The sequence below is a fragment of the Amblyomma americanum genome, chromosome 2 (genome assembly GCF_052857255.1).
Source record: "Amblyomma americanum isolate KBUSLIRL-KWMA chromosome 2, ASM5285725v1, whole genome shotgun sequence".
NCBI classification, from domain to species: Eukaryota; Metazoa; Arthropoda; class Arachnida; order Ixodida; family Ixodidae; genus Amblyomma; species Amblyomma americanum.
The window spans coordinates 180,439,796-180,458,642 of record NC_135498.1 but is presented as its reverse complement, the minus strand read 5'-3'; positions in this window follow the sequence as shown (position 1 = coordinate 180,458,642).

Here is an 18,847-nt window from a genome sequence, read left to right as displayed (position 1 = left end):
GTCGCTGTGTGCATGGGTAGCCCAACTGGCTGTTTGACGCATTTTCTGATTATGGCCTCCACTTTTTCTTTTTCAGCTGACTTGAGATGTAGGTAAGGGCATACGTAAGCTATGCGGCTTATCACAAAGGCTTGTACTAAACGGAGAGTATTGCTTTCCTTCAAGCCCGAGTGGCGGTTACTAATGCGGCGAATGAGTCGCATAATTTGCTGCGAGGTTCCCTGAAGCTTCCGAGTTACGTCACCATTGAAGCCGTGTTCTTGTAGAATTAGGCCCAAGATTTTAATTTTGGGCACTCGAGGAATGGGGACTCCGCGAATACTGAGTTCGATGGCCGGTGGGGTTTGCGCAAGGGATCTGATGTTGCGGAATATGAGAAATTCAGATTTGGCTGGAGAGCACCGCAGCCCCCTAGGGTCTACATAGTTCCCCACGATATCTATTGCATGCTGTAGTCTCTCCTCGATTTCGGCATCATTGCCCTCGGCGGTCCACAAGGTGATATCGTCAGCATAGAGGCTGTGGTGGAGTTGCGGAACCTGCGCTAATTGGTGTGGAAGTTTCAACATTGCAACGTTGAAGAGAAATGGTGATAGGACCGATCCCTGCGGGGTGCCCTTGTTGCCGAGGGGGAAGTCATGCGAGTGGAGACCTCCTACTTGAAAATGCGCCTTTCTACCTGAGAGAAAGTCGCGGATATAGTTGAAGGTGCGGGCTCCCACCCCGAGTTCATGCAGGTTCTCCAAGGTCGCATCATGTCTGACATTGTCAAAGGCCTTTTCCAGGTCAAGTCCAAGAATTATTCTCGTGTCCAGCGTTTTTGCCTCAATAATCTGATGTTTGAGCTGAAGCATTACATCCTGCGTAGAAAGTTTTGGTCGAAATCCAATCATGGTTGGAGGGTACAGCTCGTTCTCCTCCATAAACCGGTTGAGGCGGGTATGAACTACGTGCTCCATGAGCTTACCTACACAAGACGTGAGCGAAATCGGCCTGAGGTTCTCAAGGCTGAGTGCCTTCCCTGGCTTTGGGATGAGAATGATCTCTGCCATTTTCCATATTTGTGGGATGGAGCCCTCCGACCAGCATTTCTGCATATACTCAGTTAGTAATTGTAGCGACACTTCATCCAGGTTGCGGAGGATCTTGTTCGATACTGCATCTGGGCCAGTGGCGGATTTGCAGTTTAGCCTGGCAATCTCTGCCCTAACCTCATCCACAGTAATGGGGGAGTCGAGCTGCGTGTTTTCCGGACCAGCATAATCTGGGAAGGCTTGGATAGGAGCATTGCCAATATATCTATCTTTAAGTTCAAGGAAAAGGTCCTCTGGTGGGCCTGCATACTCATGCACAAGCTTCTGCAGGTTCTGCCTCTGGGTGGTTCTGCTACCTGTAGGGTCAAGTAGATGACGGAACAAGTGCCAAGTCCTAGAGACTCCCATATTGCGATCCATTTGGTTGCATATGTCATCCCAGTTTTGTTGAGTAAGTTTAGCTGCATGATCCTCGATCTCCTTGTTTAGCGTAGCTATTCTTCGGCGCAGATTGCGGTTCCACCGCTGTCGTTTGAGTCGGTTCTCAAGTCCTCTCTTTGCCTCCCATAGATGAAGAAGCCGGCTGTCCGCAATCTCCAGGTGGTCAGCCTGGTCTAACGTATGGGTGACTGCTTTGGCATCTTGACAAAGATCCTGTGCCCAGATATCTATGTCTAGTATTTCGGGGGTATCAGCTTCTCGGGCGGTTCTTTTAGCGCGGAACGTGTCCCAATGGACAAGGGTGAGCGCTCGAGCGCTACGAGGTTTGGGGCCAGTTGAGGTCACTATTTCCAATATGTAGTGATCGCTGCCGAAATTTTGTTGAGTGTTTATCCATGTTGGAGTGCCCGAATTTTTAGCAAAAGTCAGATCGGGAGACGTATCCCTGGAAACACTGTCACCGCAGCGGGTGGGGACTAGTGGATCTGTAAGAAGAGTCAACCCACACTGTTGTGCGGTGAGCCACAGTTTTCTACCTTTAATGTCCTCCTGTGCGTAACCCCAAGCCGAGTGTTGGGCATTAAAGTCTCCAGTGAAAATGACGGGGTGATTGCCTGCGAGCTTCAGGGTCGCCTGAAAAAGCGGGCCGAAGCTTGCTTTCCGTAACTTTGGGCTGCTATAGACATTCAGCACAAACAGACTGTGGTCGGGTTTCCTAGGCGGAATTAATTCGACTAGCACGTGTGTGACATTTGTGACTGGGGTATCGTGCTGTACTACCGTAATATTTCGTTTTACAAGAGTCGTGACTCCAAGCGTTCCACCCCCCGATGAAAAGGATTGATACCCAGCTAGCTTGCTATTAGTTTGTGTCTCTTGTAGTGCGATTAAGTCCGGTCCGTCCCTATTGTTGAGGAATTGTGGGAGTACAGCTCGTTTGCGGCTAAATCCTCGGCAGTTCCACTGCCAGATGGTGTAATTGGGTTGTGGCGCCATGTTGTTGCTAGTCGGATACCGCTTCAGAAGAAGCGGGTTTGCGAATTTTGTGAGGAAGGAGCCTGCTCTCTGCTTCCTGCTGCCAGCTGCCTAAGTTAATTCCTGCCGGTGTCTGCATAATTCTTCCATGAAGGAAGTCATTGTAATCTGCACTTGAATGAGGGTGCTGTTAGTCTGCGTTTGCGCTTCTTCAATTTTGTGAATGGTGTCGGTTAGTGTTTGGCCTTCGGACAGGGAATCGCCTGCTTTTCGCTTAGGCGGGGGTGCCTGCGTTGATTCAGCATGCATGTCCGCTCCGGCGGAGGTTGAGGGGGTAGGGTTATTGGCGCCATAGGTCGTAGGCGGTGACCCAGCCTGCATTTGTTGCTGTTTTAGAGCGGCATTTTCTTTCTTTAGGTCCTCGACCTCACGAAGTAATTTCCCTACCAGCACTTTCAGGTCTGCTAGCTCAGAGGGGTTGGAGTTAGATTTCTGGGAGGCTTTATCTGCCCAGCCTACCTTTTGCGTGCCGACGGCGTCCTGGTTCAAACCGGGGTTCCGTGGCTGGTGTGAAGGAGTCCTGGATTTGGAGGCCGACCGGCCTCTCGGTTCCAGTCGTGGAAAGGAGCTGGATCGATTTGTTCGTCCCCTGCTTTTGGAACGGCTGCGTCGCTCTTTAGACTGCGGCGACTCTTGGCTATGCTGGGTCAGATGTTGGCGTTCCTGTTCCCAGAGGCGTTTGCTGACAATGTATGGAGTGCGGTAGATTTCGCGGCATTTGTTGCTGCCCAGTTCATGGCCCTTACCGCACAAGGCACACTCAGGCTCGCAGCTATGTGTCTCAGGAGGATTGGCCACGCCGCATCCGCGGCAGCGAGCGTTTTTCGGGTCCGGGCAAACGTCTCTGCGATGTCCGAGTTGTCCGCACAAAGAACACACTTCGTATTTTTTTTTGTAGAGGCAGCAGCGAATCATGCCACCACCGAAGCTGATCCAACGGGGAACTCGCTCACCGTTGAAGAGAATGAGGACCGTCTGCGACTGCGCACCCATGCGCCGGACTCCACATATTGGAGGATTCCTTGAATGCTGAAGGTTCGCAAGGATGTCAGCGTCCGATAGATGTTTCGGAACGCCTTGGATCACTCCTTTACCACTGCCATCCGGCGTGGCGACATACGAGGTGATGGCGATCTTGTTCTCGCCGTAGATGAGCTCCTTGATGTTTAAGTAGCGTTCTACTCGTACCGCGGAATGGGTGGCCACCAGTATGGTGTGTTGCTTGAAGTTGAGTAGCATGCAGTCTTCAGATGATTCTGCCAAGGTGAGGCCCGCGGCGTCCCGGATGAGTTGAAAGATGCCGAGTTGGCCACAGCTCTCGAGTATACGGAGGCCGCCCGATGGCCGGAATATCACCTTGGTTAGGCCCTTGGGTAGGCGAGGTAGGTTCGACGCCACCGATTGTCGAGCAAGTCGTCAGCCAAGCTTTTTCGCAGAGGAGTCGGCAGAGTGCCGCATGCTGCCCTGTCCCTGGGCGCGATCGGTTCCATTGTGTGCCGCGGGGTTATTCCTTTGGCGTTCGTGACCGGAGCGTTTCGATTCACCGACGGTGAACCAACCATATTGGTGCGAAACTTCTTCGGGGCTAATGTCAGTCCCCTCCACGGTGACTTCCATGTCCAATGTTGGAGGAAGATCCCACTCAGATAATGCGGCACAGCCCCGTCAGAGCGGGGTCGCTAGGCCTGGCGTGGGCCTAGCGGGCCGTGCGTACCGGCGAGAGCCAAAACGCAGAAAAGTCCGCAGAAACAGGCAAAAAGGGACTTGCCGATGCGTCCGACGGCGTTATCCGAGCTTCGAAGACGAAATCCAGGCAAGAGCGGTGTTGAAAGTCGCTGCATTCAGCGGTGGGCATGGGTGAAGCGAGGAGCGTTCGCGCGAGCGTCCGATCCACGCCACGTCCCATCCACTACGGTGGTGCCACTGGCAAGAAGGTGGGTAGTAGGATAGGTCGCCAGGCAACAACTTTTTTGGGGGGACCCAGAGCTCTGAAGGAACCAGTGTAGAGAAGGAAGAATTAAGATCCAACGGACAATGGAACCATAGGGGAAGAAAGAGACGCAAGCGCAAGGGCCAAGTTAATTCAGATATAGGTTTCATTAACATGCAAGGTGGGAGGAATAGACTGAAATGGGAGGAAAAAGAAGAACAGTTAAGACAGGAGGAATTAATGGTATATGGTTTAGTGGAAACAAATCTTAGAGAAATAGAGCAACCACCCTGTAACCCAGACTACGCATGTGAATATTGCAATAGAACAGAGGGCAGCAGAAAGGGAGGTGGAATTGGGGCATTCATTCATAAAAGTATGAATTTTCAAAGGGTTAGACTGGGATGCAGGGAACATTTATGGCTAAAAGGAACAGTGGCAGGCAAGCAAACACTCCTTGGCTTTGTATACCTGTGGACAGGGGTAAATGCCAAAGAGGAAAACAGGAAAATGTTAGAATGTATTGAAAGCGACATTGATGAGCTAGGAGGACAGGGCGAGATAATTATATTAGGCGACATGAATGCACACATAGAAGACCTGGATGGGTACACGGATTCGACAGGAAGCATGCTGCAGGACATGTGTGACAGGCATGATTTAGTTGTATGCAACAGCACCGAGAAGTGTGAAGGGCTCATAACATGGGAGGCGGGGAGTCTGCACTCGACGATAGATTATGCACTAATGTCACAGAGGATGTATAATAGATAAGGGGTAATGAGCATAGATGAAGATGGTTCCAGAAGTCTAGGTAGTGACCACAACCGTATCAAGTTGAGCTTCAGAAGAAAAAGTAATGTAGGACTGAAGCAAGATGAACAATCAGGGGGAAATTTTTACTCAGAAAAGCAATTGGAAGCAGCAGCCAAACAAATCGAGAAAGTAATTTTTAAGGACAGTGAAACAGAATGGACTTATACCAAATTAACTCGATTACAGGAGCTAGAGCTAGCTAAGGTGCGAGTAAAGCTAAAATAGAAAAGATGCAAACCCAAGAGTTGGTGGGATGAGGAGGTCAAGAGGGCAATAGAAAAGCGCCAGGAAGCGTCCAGGGAACACAGATATTCCAAGAAGAGGAAGGAACCAAAACCCGAAGTAGACAGAAAATGGGATACCTTCATAAAGTGTAGAAGGGACGCATCCTATTTTATTAATGAGAAAATTAGAAGAAAGGGTGCCCAATGGATGTCAAAAGTAAATAAAAAGGATAGAAAAGCAACCCAAAAACTCTGGAAACATCTAAATGCAATGAGTAATAAAACTAGGCTAGAACAAAGGTTTATTGTTACAGATGAGGGTATTCGACTAGAAGGGGATGAAGCAATAAAACACATAGGATCAAGGATGACGGAAAAATTTTCAGCAAAGCACGTGGTACATAATTTATCGAAGGAGGATAGACCGGTTACAGCAATAGCTTCACTTGAGCAAGGAGAGTGGGAAAGGGCAGAGAAGAAGGTTCCTAGTAGCACATAAACAGGACCAGATGGTATCCCGATTATGTTGATAAAGAAGTTAGGACCAGAATCCAAGCAAACATTAATACAGGTAGTGAAGAAAATGATAGTGGATGAGAAAGTCCCCGATGAATGGCGATTAAGTAGAATGAACATGATATATACGGGAAAGGGGGACAAAACAGACGTAAGTAACTATCGCCCCATAACAGTGACATCTGTGGTTTACAGGGTGGTGATGCAAATTATAAAGGATAGACTGCAGGCTTTGGTGGAGAACGAGGGGGTGTTAGGGGAACTACAGAATGGGTTCCGGAAACAAAGGAGGTTGGAGGACAATCTATTTTCATTGACACAGTGTATAGAAATTGCGGAAAAGGAACATAGGCCCTTATGGCTAGCATTTCTGGATATTAGGGGAGCCTATGACAACGTTACTCAGGAGCATTTGTGGGACATGCTGGGCACATTGGATGTGGAAAATGGAGTAATTAATCTTTTAAAAGATATATATATATAGAGAGGTTACAGAGTGCTCATAAAATGGGAAAAAAATGTATCAAGGCCTGTAGAGTTACAACGGGGGCATAGACAAGGATGTCCTCTGTCCCCTTTGTTGTTCATGTTGTACCTGCAAGGGTTGGAGACCAAGCTAGAGGGGAGCGGACTGGGCTTCAGCCTATCTTTTTTCAAGCAAGGGGAATTGATTAAACAGACGTTACCGGGACTAATATACGCGGACGATATAGTGATAATGGCTGACAACAACGAAGACCTGCAGAAGTTTTTAGACATATGCAGTACAGAGGGAGATAGATTAGGCTTCAAGTATAGTAAGAAAAAATCTGCAGTGATGATATTTAATGAAGAGGGCGGCGAGCATAGAATACAGGAGTTCGTGCAAAACGTAGTGAATGAGTACAAGTATCTTATGGTGTGGATAAATAACAGTGTTGAGTATCCGACAGAGCATGAAAAATATGTAATGAATAAAGCTAGTAGGAATGCAGCTGTCATGAAAAATAGGGCACTGTGGAATTACAATAGGTATGAGGTGGTAAGAGGGATCTGGAAAGGGGTGATGGTCCCTAGCCTGACCTTCGGTAATGCGGTCCTGTGTATGAGGCCAGATGTTCAAGCAAGGCTGGAAATTAGGCAATAGGGAGTAGGGAGGTTAGCTTTGGGAGCACATGGCAATACACCAAATCAGGGGGTACAGGGTGATATGGGATGGGCGTCTTTCGAGAGCAGAGAGGCTAGCAGTAAGATAGCATTTGAGGAACGATTGAGAAAGATGGAGGAAAAGCGGTGGGCTAGGAAAGTTTTCAGATGCCTGTATATAAAGAATGTTGACACGAAATAGAGAAAGCGAACTAGAAAATTGACAAGCAAATATCTGGACAGCAGTAAGGGTGCAAATCAACAATTATCGGTTAAGAAAAAGGTTAAAGAAACAGAGAGAGCTTTGTGGAAAACAGGGATGCTGACGAAATCGACACTGGAAACATACCGGACCTTTAAACAGGAAATTGTCAAAGAAAATATCTATGATAATTGTAGGGGAAGTTCTTTGTTGTTTGAGGCCAGGACTGGAGTTTTGCGGACTAAGACGTATAGAGTCAGGTACCAGGAGATAGACACTTCGTGCATTGTGTGCGGAGAGGAGGAGGAAACGGCTGAACACTTGATACTTTTGTGTAAAGGGCTTCACCCTACAGTGGAAAGCAGCGGGGCTGACTTACCCAAGGCATTGGGGTTTAGGGATAGTGAAGGGAAAGTGGATTTTAAGAGGTTAGAAGTAACCAAGCGAAGGTTATCTGATTGGTGGCTAAAAGCAAGACAGGAGTAAAATTTCACAAGACATGGCTAGGTGGCTTGAGCCACCGCCCGATGTAAAGGGTTCAGTCGTATCCATCTATCCATCCATGGTCTGACGTCACGCCAGCTGTGGAGAAACGGGGCTCAACTCGCGCGGTCGCCGCGCGGCCGCAACCACCAAGGCTAACTCCCGCTCCTCCCGCTAGGGGGCGATTGTCGTCGCGGCATTGTATTAAAGAGCCCCGCTCCTCACGCCGAGGCAGTCATACAGCGAGATGCCGCCTACAGACAGGGATGATTCGCATCCTAGGCTTAACCTTAGCTAAGCCAGGCCATTTTTTGTTTCGCCAATGTATGAAGCCCGACACTCTGAGCATGGGAGTTTGTAGACGACGCCCTATTGTTTTTCTCTGCGGCAGCGGTCTTTCGGTCGTGGTAACACAAAAATGACGTCCGGCTAATGAGTTCAGAATCCAACCCCCTCGCCAAACGCTGCGAACGCACCGACCACCGGATAGCCTTCGAGGAGGTGAGCGTCTTGGCCGTGTAGCCAAACCTGTTCAAGAGGCGACATGTGGAGTCATGGCACATCCGGCTTACAAATTCGGCGATGAATAGGACTCCAGGAACGCTCCCCTCCGCGTATGTTAGTGGACTGAGTCACATGCTAACAAAGGGAGAGCGAAGGCAGCAACTCGCTGCTGCTGCTGGCACAGTTTAGTCCCCCCTGACGAAGGGACCGCGTTGATCCTGAAACGTTGGGTAAAGTTAAAAATATTGGTTGGGGTCAGTTTTCTTAAAACTATCTCAAGAACCAAACCAGACGGACTTCCGTCGAAAATATTTTCGTTCAAAGTGTTCAATTGTGCACGGAAAGAGACTATGTCAAAGTTTTGGTTTCGGGAAAAGCAAGGAGCGATGTTTAGGTAACGGTGACTTTTTGTAGTCTGTTTAGTAGAAATTATATCGTTAATCTACAGAAATCCGGCAGGGGTAGTTAATTATAAAATGCACAAACTTTGATGATACAGTGCCCTGACCAGCTGAGAGAGGTTATGCATGTAGAGAAGCAAATGCTGAGGAAGGCGAAAAATCCTTATTGTTTCGGTGGCATACAAACCAAATCGCTTTCTTTTGGATTGCCTCAATTTCGAATTTCTTGTACGGGTTCCAGACTGGAGAAGAACTTTCCGGTAATACTGCGCATTACACCCCTATACCACTCTTCCCATTGTTTCTAGTTTTGTAAGATGCATTCCATATTGCTCGTTGCTTACAATAGTGCGTTTCTGGGTTTTTTTATCTTTTCCGGTTCTGTCTCAGTGTTTATGGAGGACGCGACATTGGTAACCACAGTTCCCCACCCCGACCACGGTCCTAACAATTGACTTCAATGAACATGTTCCCCACTCACAAGCTCTCGACACTTCGACTGGCTCAAATATTACGGTATTTGACACTGAATAATATTGCATTGTTTTGTAGGGTAACGGGACAAGGACTAACATAGAGAATGACCGGAGCATACATAATAGCAAGAATTTTCATGTGGTTCTTCCGCCGTCGCTAAGCGGATTCGCGCGACGGCGCAGTACCAACCATCTATGTTTCCAGCATTTCTTCCATAGCCACCTTTGTTTACACCAAGCAGTTTTTTTTTCTATAGCGTCAAAATGCTACAACTCCACTGCGACTCCCTGTTTTCTTGGGGTGCATCTTTTCAAGAAAATACTTTATGCCACCATGCTGGCAGGAACACAGCAGTGTTCCGCAGTCCGCATCACGCCTGTGTAAAGTATCTAGCACGACAGCTACCGCCAACCTCACAACAAGGCCGTCCAGGTCTCAGCGGCACGTCTGAGCCCGAGCTGTCGCCCCAGCTCGCACAGCGCACGGCTTTGTCGCCGGGTGGCCGCCCCTTCTTGCTCCAAGTTATAGATAGCCGTGCCCTCTGGCCTGTCCGAGAGTCGCACAGGCAGCCCAACCAGAGGGCGCACAGCCGAACGTGACCCTGGCTCATCTGGAGTCACGCCACACTGCGGTGGGCACTGCAGCCTCACCTCTTGTTCGCGCGGCACGGCAGGGATAATTGTTTCCGCCCCGCGCAGCTTCTGCGGCGCCAGAGTAGCCGTCTACTTGCGCAAGCTGGGTCTGTGCAGCATGCCCTTTTCACCGCTACTCCGAGCCTGGCTAATTCTGCGGCGAAACTGAGGAAGTTGCCACCCCATGGTTGATCGGGAGCAAGAAAAAAATCAAAACACAGAACTTTTCTTCTTCACCCCGGAGCAATGTGATCACAACAGCCGTACTATACCCGAGCCCTCCACTGTAGTCTCCCCGCCCCCCTCGTCCTAAATGTATGCGCCCACTCTGATGACGTCACCAAACGTGCCACGTTCTCGGGAAACTCCGCTCCCTCGCTCAAGAGCTTCTCACTGCTCCTTCTTGTCTGGTTTCAATGTTCCAATCCCTCTCCTGACGCTGTATAACGTGTGCACGGCAACCTGCAACGAACGTTACGACGAACGTCACTACTGCGAAAATTGAGCATTTCGCAATAGTTACACACACACAACGAAATAAAGATGGCTCTGGGAAAGAGGTAAATATAAAATGTCAAAAAATGAAATGTACCAAAGAGGAACTGAAGGCATATCTTCGTGCGTATACCTCACTAAAACCAATCGTTATTAAGTTTGCAGGAGATCCAGATGCACAACGCGCTGAATATGTTCAAGGAGCTGCATCTCAGACTCCTTTTTGTTCTGGGAAGCGATAGACAAGGCGGAAAGGAAGACGCATCAATGATCGGACAAGAGAGCACGCATCTTAGCAGAAAGGAACGCCGAGCGGCTGCTTAGCAATGCATGGCAAAAATAAAACAGAAATGCATGTGCACCCCAAATTTTCGCGATGTGAAAACTGTCGAGCAGACCAAAAACTAGATCACGCAATGCATTAAGCTTCGGACATCAGTAACACTAGCGATCAGTGGGTCCAGTCTAACAGGAAAATTACTTCTTTTAAGTGCTACTTTAGGCAGATAAGAAAGGCTACAGGTCAAGTTATTTTCTTTTTATGATGAATAAAAACGCAGGATTTCAAAATAAACAATACGTTGTTAGTGCAGAATTGTTTTCGTCTTTATGTGCCTTCTTTGTCCTTGTTTTTCGCTGCTTGAGTGTACTCGAGGAGGCGCCAACAAGCAGTGCTTTCAACGATATTCACCAGGAAAAAAAACGCATTTAGTTATTTTTCCGGCCCGTGATCACCTCAACTCAACATAGCAGCCACAACTTATGCGGCATATAACACACTTTCAGGCCAGCTTGCATTAGAGACTGCAGCTAAAGAATGGTCACGGATGCATGGGCACCGTGTACAACACCATGTACGGCGGCGTCTCCCTCGGATATCTTCGGAACATCACAAAAAACACATGTACAGCGGCGCGAGGACGACGACAAAAAGTTGTCCAGGTCACGCCAACTCAAAATGCCCATGGCGTGACATTAGCGGAATGTGTGCTTTCAGCGTCATGGCGTGACATGTGTACGGAAGAGCACAAGGTACGATTTCCGGTGTATTTTTGCCTTCGAGATGGCGCTCTCACGTCAGCCCGTTCCGGCGTCGACGGAAGAACGGATAGATGTGTCTTTCGCGGGAACCCGGTGGCGCATCTAAAGAAAACTGCACTTGGTGCAGCTGAGTCGTTGCCGAAAAACTCGAAACCAGCTTCTGAGACAACTATGTGGAAAAGTTCGCTTTAGTTGCCTTACTATGTCGTTCTTGGGAAGTGCTTTAATGGCACCCCTACTTGCTGTCAATAGGACCAACGAGTACTTTTAAATAGAGGTTTTTATTTTTATTTATTTTTCTTTACCCGTTTGTATCCTTGCTCATTCAGCCTGTCAGAGGAAATACCAAGTAGGCGATGATGGCAGAACATCGAAATCCGGGGAACACTGCATGGTGTAGGCAAAGTCACAGATTTGGAGCCACTGCGGCTTGCGCAGGCCAAGGTCAATTAAAAATTACAGACATATTACAGCAGACCTTTAGTTTGAGTCACTTGGTGCGTGTCGTTTTCAAACAAATTAGCGCAAACAAATTCCATATTACATCAGAGGCGACGACCCCAACCAAATTCTCTTGTCGCCCGCGATGTGATATCAAATCAAATCAAATTTATTTCTGCCTTGAAAAGGTACAGACAGCGGAGGCGCAGAAAAAGCTGCAAGATACAGATTGACAAAGCCGCAGCCCCCTTTCGCTTGGCAGTGACTTGACAGCAAGGCTTATAAAACAAACGAAATTGATCAACGTATTAACAGGCATACAATAATGAAACTACAAAATAAAGTGAAACAGCATTATACAATATTGAATCAACATTCTCACTCGATAAACACAGATCGATAGCAAAGAAAAAGAATAAACATATTCTACATGTCAACGTACATAGCACGATATGGGTAATCTACATATGAATAATCTTAGCGTTAATTTTTTTTTTTGAAGCTAGAGTAATACATTGGTGTTAGAGCGTACTTTACTCGCTGCTGTTTATAGAAGAGAAAACTTGTGGCCATTAACAGTCTAAACGCTTCTGCGAGAATTGCATTCGTACACAAACGACATTACTGCCCTTAGGTCAGTAAAATCGGCAAATATGGACTTGGGACGTATTTGTTCGTTCTGTGCGCTTCGGAACACCACTCGCCGCTTTCCAGCAGATCAGAATGAATGAATGAATGAATGAATGAATGAATGAATGAATGAATGAATGAATGAATGAATGAATGAATGAATGAATGAATGAATGAATGATGTGGTCGTTGTCGCTGATGTGGGTGGGTCCCTTAGTCCGGGCCCTCAGTGGTTTCTGCTAACTTCTTGATGATTGTTAGCAGGGACTCGTGGTCCTCCAGGAAGACCTTGACAGCTTCACCTCCCACTGCTCCAAAGCCCCATTAGGCGGCTTAAGATGGCTTGGGTTGTGTGGTCATGTCCATGTGATATGGGCGAAAATAAAGATGCCGCCACATCGAGGACAGCTACCTACGTATAGTGTTGAGTGTAGACGATGGAGGTAGTAGAGATTAGTGTATGTGAGGGTCTGAACTACAAGGGTCTGAACTCGCCCGAGAAGGGAGGAGTCTTCCGGGGAAAGGTATTTGCGAAGTGGTGGGGGGTGTAGGTGCCTGTTGAGACTGAAGATTTCTAGGCGTGTTGTCTAGTGGATGGATAGGAGGTAGAAATCGGGGAAGGTCCCGTTCGATTAGTGCAATCCCGAGCTAGGGTATCAGCCCTGATGTTTCCAGCCTGGCCCTCGTAGCCGGGGGCACAGATAATGTATTGGTCTTGTTGGAGAGTATGCCACAGGAGACGTAGAGCCTGCCTTGGGACGCGACCGCTTGTGTAAACTCGGCAGGCGGCCTGCAAGTTGATGAAAATATGTAAGCTCTGGTAATGGACGTCATTCAATTCAAAGATGAGGGTGATAGCGATCGCTTCAGCGGCGTCAGGGGTCTGGTGCCGGGATAAAGCATCCAAGTGTTGAGTGTTGGCGTGCAGTCTGCTGCTGCGCAGGCGAATGTAAGTTCGCGGTGTATGTAGCGGGTAATAGGGTCAAGGGAAAACGAATGCAGGAGTCGGATATAGGCAGCTCTAAAGCTCGGCGAAGTACTGTTTTATAATTTTTGTTCCTTGAAAACAGTTCACCTTCTCTGTACTAATATCTTAGGTTAATATTAGGAACTATGTCTAGGGTCTGACAACTAAAGCATTTCATTGGAACCACACATATACAAATGTGGTATGTGGCATGTTGGGTTAACCGCCTCGTAGTTTCACTAGGTCTGAGGGGGGATTACGGAGTTGAGGCCTCCGGATTAATTCGACGATGGGGAATACCTTAACGTGCAATGGTATTGCACAGCACAGGGAACGTCATGGCTCCTTGCCACCATCTGAATGCGAAAGCCGTAGCCAGGATTCGATTAGGTTACTTTGTCTCAGTGGCTGAATTCCACAGCGACTGCACCACGATGGCGGGTACACGCAAGCAAATTCCACGTACCTGAGTCATTGTCTGTTCGCCGCAGAGTGACGTCCTCGGTTTTTAAGAGTGATGACGTCATACGTGGCACAGCGTGGCTCTCGCACAGCAGCTGGTTTCCACCTTCCACCAAGTTCTACTGGCATTTGGTGCTTAAAAGAATGAAAGTACGTTGTTCACCGCAGTGTTAGCTGTGTCACTGATCAGAAGGCTCAAATTGAGGCCGCTGTATAAGTGGACACAGCTGCTGCCACACCTCAGTTGATAGCGCACAGCACACGACATGCGCACGCCGGACCACAGCGTCAGCACGCTCTAGGTTCATCGCACGAGTTGTTGGCTTGTCATGAGTGAAGTCTCTGAAAAAGCAGAAGACGTTTTGGAGGACTCATAGGGGCTCCGATTCCGCCCTCTGCTGAGCGTCTCGTGACATATTTCGTCACGCAAAACGCACGCTGAAATGTGCGACGTCGCATTGTTTCGCGACAATGGGTCGAGTTTGCGGAATTCCGCGATGCGATATTCCTCCACTGAAATACTCGCTGCTAAGCTCGATCACACCTCGGCGTCGCCTGTGGCGTTGCCGGGTAACGAGGTGCTCCTTCCGTTCGCGATTAGAAACACAGCCGCAACAAAACCGCCATCAGCGTGAACTCGAGTTATTTGAGTTTAAACTGGTTTGTCATGTCTTTAACGAATTCAAACTTGATTCTTCTAAAAATCTTCAATTGCACTCAAGTTGGAATGCACCTTATAAATTAAGGCAATACAACTACAGAATTCTATTTGTGCGGACCAGCTATGGAACCGAGATGCTTTCATATTTAATAGCCTGTCTCCTCAACAAACGAACACAAGCAATAGAAATTATTAAGGAATGTGTGCCCCAGAAATCTTTCAAATAGAATGCTAAAGCTTATCTTCTTAGTTCTCCGAAGTATTAAAGCATTGCGCATACAGAAAGTGTTTGCGTTCCTGATGTTGTAATTTACGGGAATTTTTTTATATTGTAATATTTCTTCAGTGTGTAATGTGTCATTACAAAAGTGGCCCCTTAGTTCTTTTTCTTTTGTACAACGGTCTGTTCTGTATATAACAACATTTACGATGTCTTTGTTTCCTTTGCTGCATGATAGAGTGTTTCGGGTGCATGGGCACCGTCAGGCACAGCACATCTGCCTTTGGCCCCTGCACCCTTGACCTTGTCGTCTGAATAATAAGCGGTGGTTTAGCTCTGGTTAAACCTGGAGTCACGCGATGGCTACAGCTGGCTGAGTGGAACCTCGTCACGTGAACAACCACGTGACGAACCAGGTGATCAACCACGGCGCCGCGCCACCGGCAGCTGCGCCGCACCACGTGACCAACCACGTGACAGCGCGGCGGCGCAGTCACAGGGTGGCGGCGCCGCCACGCTGAAGGCTCGAAATGCTACCGTAATGTAGATATCGCTACAATAAAGCATATATATCTAAATTCCCGCTCAGTTCAGCAGATAGAATGTGAACTTCATAGCCTTTTTTTTTTCATTTTAACAGCGTGAAGGTCGATTCAGATGGCGACGGGGCCGTCAAGGACCTTGCCCACTGTTGAGTGGGCAGGCGGAACAGAAGGAGGTTTCTTTGCGGCGAGCCTTGGAAACCGTAATATAGAATGCTGGAAGATGCTTCATTCGAACGACACCTGGTGCAGTCAGGGAGCATCTGCTGCGCGTGAAAACAGAGAAATATTATGCTGCGTCCCTGATTAAGCATTTCAGAAGGAGCGGACGACTTGGACGTTCAAAGGGTGGAGGACGGCGACCACAGCTCAGGTTATCAGGATGCTCGACACCCGACCAACCCGCCCGCTAAGAACAGTAAGCATCACTTGACAATATCACCTCACCACAGGAGACCCTTCTGTCACCGAGCTAAACCTGTGTGTCCTGTTTTGGTGCCGATGGAATAGCAAACTAACGGAGGACCCTTTAATCTACTTACGTCGTTTGAATGCGAACTCTTGGTTGTTTATTATCATTTTGTTTTCTTTTATATTTAATTTATATTTAAAATTTTATCGTACTTTCTAATGACACTCCTACTCATCATCCTACAGCTTCTCTGCACTGCTCCAACGCTGGAAGGAAGAGACAAAATATCCTTATGAATTTAATCAGCGATTATGTTTTTGTTTTAAAATCTAGCGCAAAAACACATGGCTTGCCTCATCTTCAAGCTTCATATATTCGAAGGCTTGAATGTTCTCGAATAGTAATTTTTAAAAATAGGCTTCAGCCTAATTCATTCGTAGGTGCAACGTTTCTGCCGGTAAGGTTGGCTGAGCTGCACTAAGCCAAATAGCGGGACGAAGCCCACCATAAAGGGCACCGTATATGGCTTTCTGAAAGCTTCTCAAGTTACGAACATGAGGTTTGCGAAATCCGTCAGAAAAAATAATAAAAAGTCGCAAAGACACCTAGGACTGCTTACTCGTGAGAACGCTTAAGCCCGCCCGCTCACTTTGCAAACTCAGCCGCCGCGCGCTGCGACCTGATGTAACCCGACGCGATTCCACGCAGCTGGCAAACCATACCTCTGCATGACTCTACGTAACAGCCACCACGGCGCCGCCGCACTCCTGATCTGCGCTTAAACTCTGTGGAGGCAGTCGCCATCGTACCATGGTCCGTGCTCTGCCTTAAGTGTATGTGCCGCGATAGTTATTCGGTTAATGCCCATATATGCAGAATCGGTCTTTCTCTACGTAACATTCAAAGACCCTGGTAGTCATCATACCTCTCCTGGTGCAGCGATGTAACAGTAAGCGCTGCGCCACTTCGTTGAGATGGCAAGTGCTGCCACCGGCGCAATTTGTGCGATCCATGTTGTCCAGAGACACCTCGCACGACGAATCATTACTATAACCTCCACCAGCCAGGTTGCATGAGGACTCCGTCTTTTATGCATACCACCGAGTGTCAACACTCACGCATACACACGCGCGCACACACACTTACGTTATAATAATAAATACAGTCACATCCTGCCAGCACGCACATGTGAGACCGAAACATTCAGGCCAATAAAACAGCTTCAACATAAATTGCGTGCAGCACAGCGCATGTGCAACACACACAAAAAATTAAGAGGGTGACTTCAGGTACAAAAAGAGAGCAGCTCGTATCAAAGAAATTACTCGTGTTTATGTTACTCTTGTGGGATATTAGAGCAAAAGAATCCCCTGGACTTAAGAAGTTATGTGACGAGCAGGGTAACAAATCCCAGAAAAGCACGAAAACCTAGCCAGCTGAGGCGGAAGGTTATGTGAACGAATGAGATCAGAAAGTGTCCTGGGATGCAGCGACAACTGGCGCTCGCTGAAGAGGAGCACTCGGAGATATTAGAGAGTTTTAGTTTCACGTACGTAGAGGCTCACGTACGTAGAGCTCTCACGGGTGACCAGTGCGCATACGCAGAACGCAAAGGGTATGCGCGAGTCTCACGTACGTACGTGAGATTCGGATTTTTACGTTGCGGTCTTTGCGTTGCTTGCGTACGTAGCATTGACAAATATGGCGGCGCCCTGCCCGCCGCTTCACAGCGATAACAGCTTCGTCGCTAATCCCTCGACGCGATATCGTGTTCTAAACTGTTGTATTCGTCTTCGATTTGCCCATTCTTACCCTAGCATAAGGTTTCAAGCGACAAATAGCTTTTGTTTTTCAGACAGAAGGGCGATTTTTCAGCTGTTAAGCCTCACAAAGTACCGTTTGTCGTCGCCATAGCAACGGTCTCGCGAGATCTCGAACTGAGAGAGCCCCAAACAGCCAAACCGCCAAACACGAGAACAGAGCGAATGGCTTGGCTTAAAGACTTGTCTTGGATGATTTAGGCTACAACCAGTGTCTGTGTTTCTTAGTAGATGGCGCTAGGAGTAACGCGCGGCGTGCATCGCGTACGTGTAACTATAAGGGTATCAAACGACCTGCGTGCAGGTTACGTAGACTTCTCACGTTTGCGCACGTGAAACTAAAACTCTCTATTAGCATAGCCTATGTCCTGCAAGGGGACGTCATACATCTGATGACAATGGCAAAGATTATGACGCCATGCCTGTTTCTCAGCCATAGATGCTGTCTGCTGAAAAACAAAAAGCTAGTCACCGCTCTTCGGAGGGACGTTCTTCAGTGCCTCGTCGCACACGTGCTTGCCAACCCGTGGCTCTAGCCTTGCGTGTTGCGTCCGGCTAACAAAAAGGTGGGCATAACAAGCCACTTTCAGCCGAACCTGCTTAAGGGCTGCGCTGTATTTTCCATCCACCACTGCAAAATAGGCGCAGCCCTGCCGTGTCAGTCATACTAGTATGCTTCAAAACCTAGTGTTTACAAGAAGTATACGTAAGCCCCTTTCAGCGTGAACGCGGAGCACCTGCTGTGTTCTGGTGTTAAAAGTCCTTCAAGAAATCCTTCTCTGTATGCCATTCAGGTATGCTCTCAATATCTGATAGCGCTGTGTTGTTTAACATTGCATCTGCCTCACCTTAATAGCAGCCGTAATTCATAGCCCTAAATTAAAATCTTGCAGAGGAAAGTAGTGTGGCAAAGCATTTTTTCCACCGGTATCACTGAAATCAGGTGGGAGGTCTCCTAAAAGAAAGCTTGCCTCTGTACCTGCAAGTTCCAGGTTAAAACTGTTCTCACTCGGTTCCATTCGATTTTTCAGTCATGTATATTTCATTTCTCACCTTAAATGAGGGAAGAATACAACTTTGGATAGTTAACAACTGCCTGGAGGGAATTGACGTCAGCAGACCAAGCGTGACGTCACATTACAGGAAGTGATGCCTGACTGTAAATGGAGTCACTTTCGTTAAAGTGCATCAACAGCTTATAACACTATCTGTAAACACATGTGGTTTGTTAGCTGTCCATGTAAATTTTTTTTGCTGGTCGCCTAGCAGGTTGATACCACAATTCCTCCGCTCATGTCCTTCATTTGGTGAGCGGGTGCGCACAGGACACGTGACA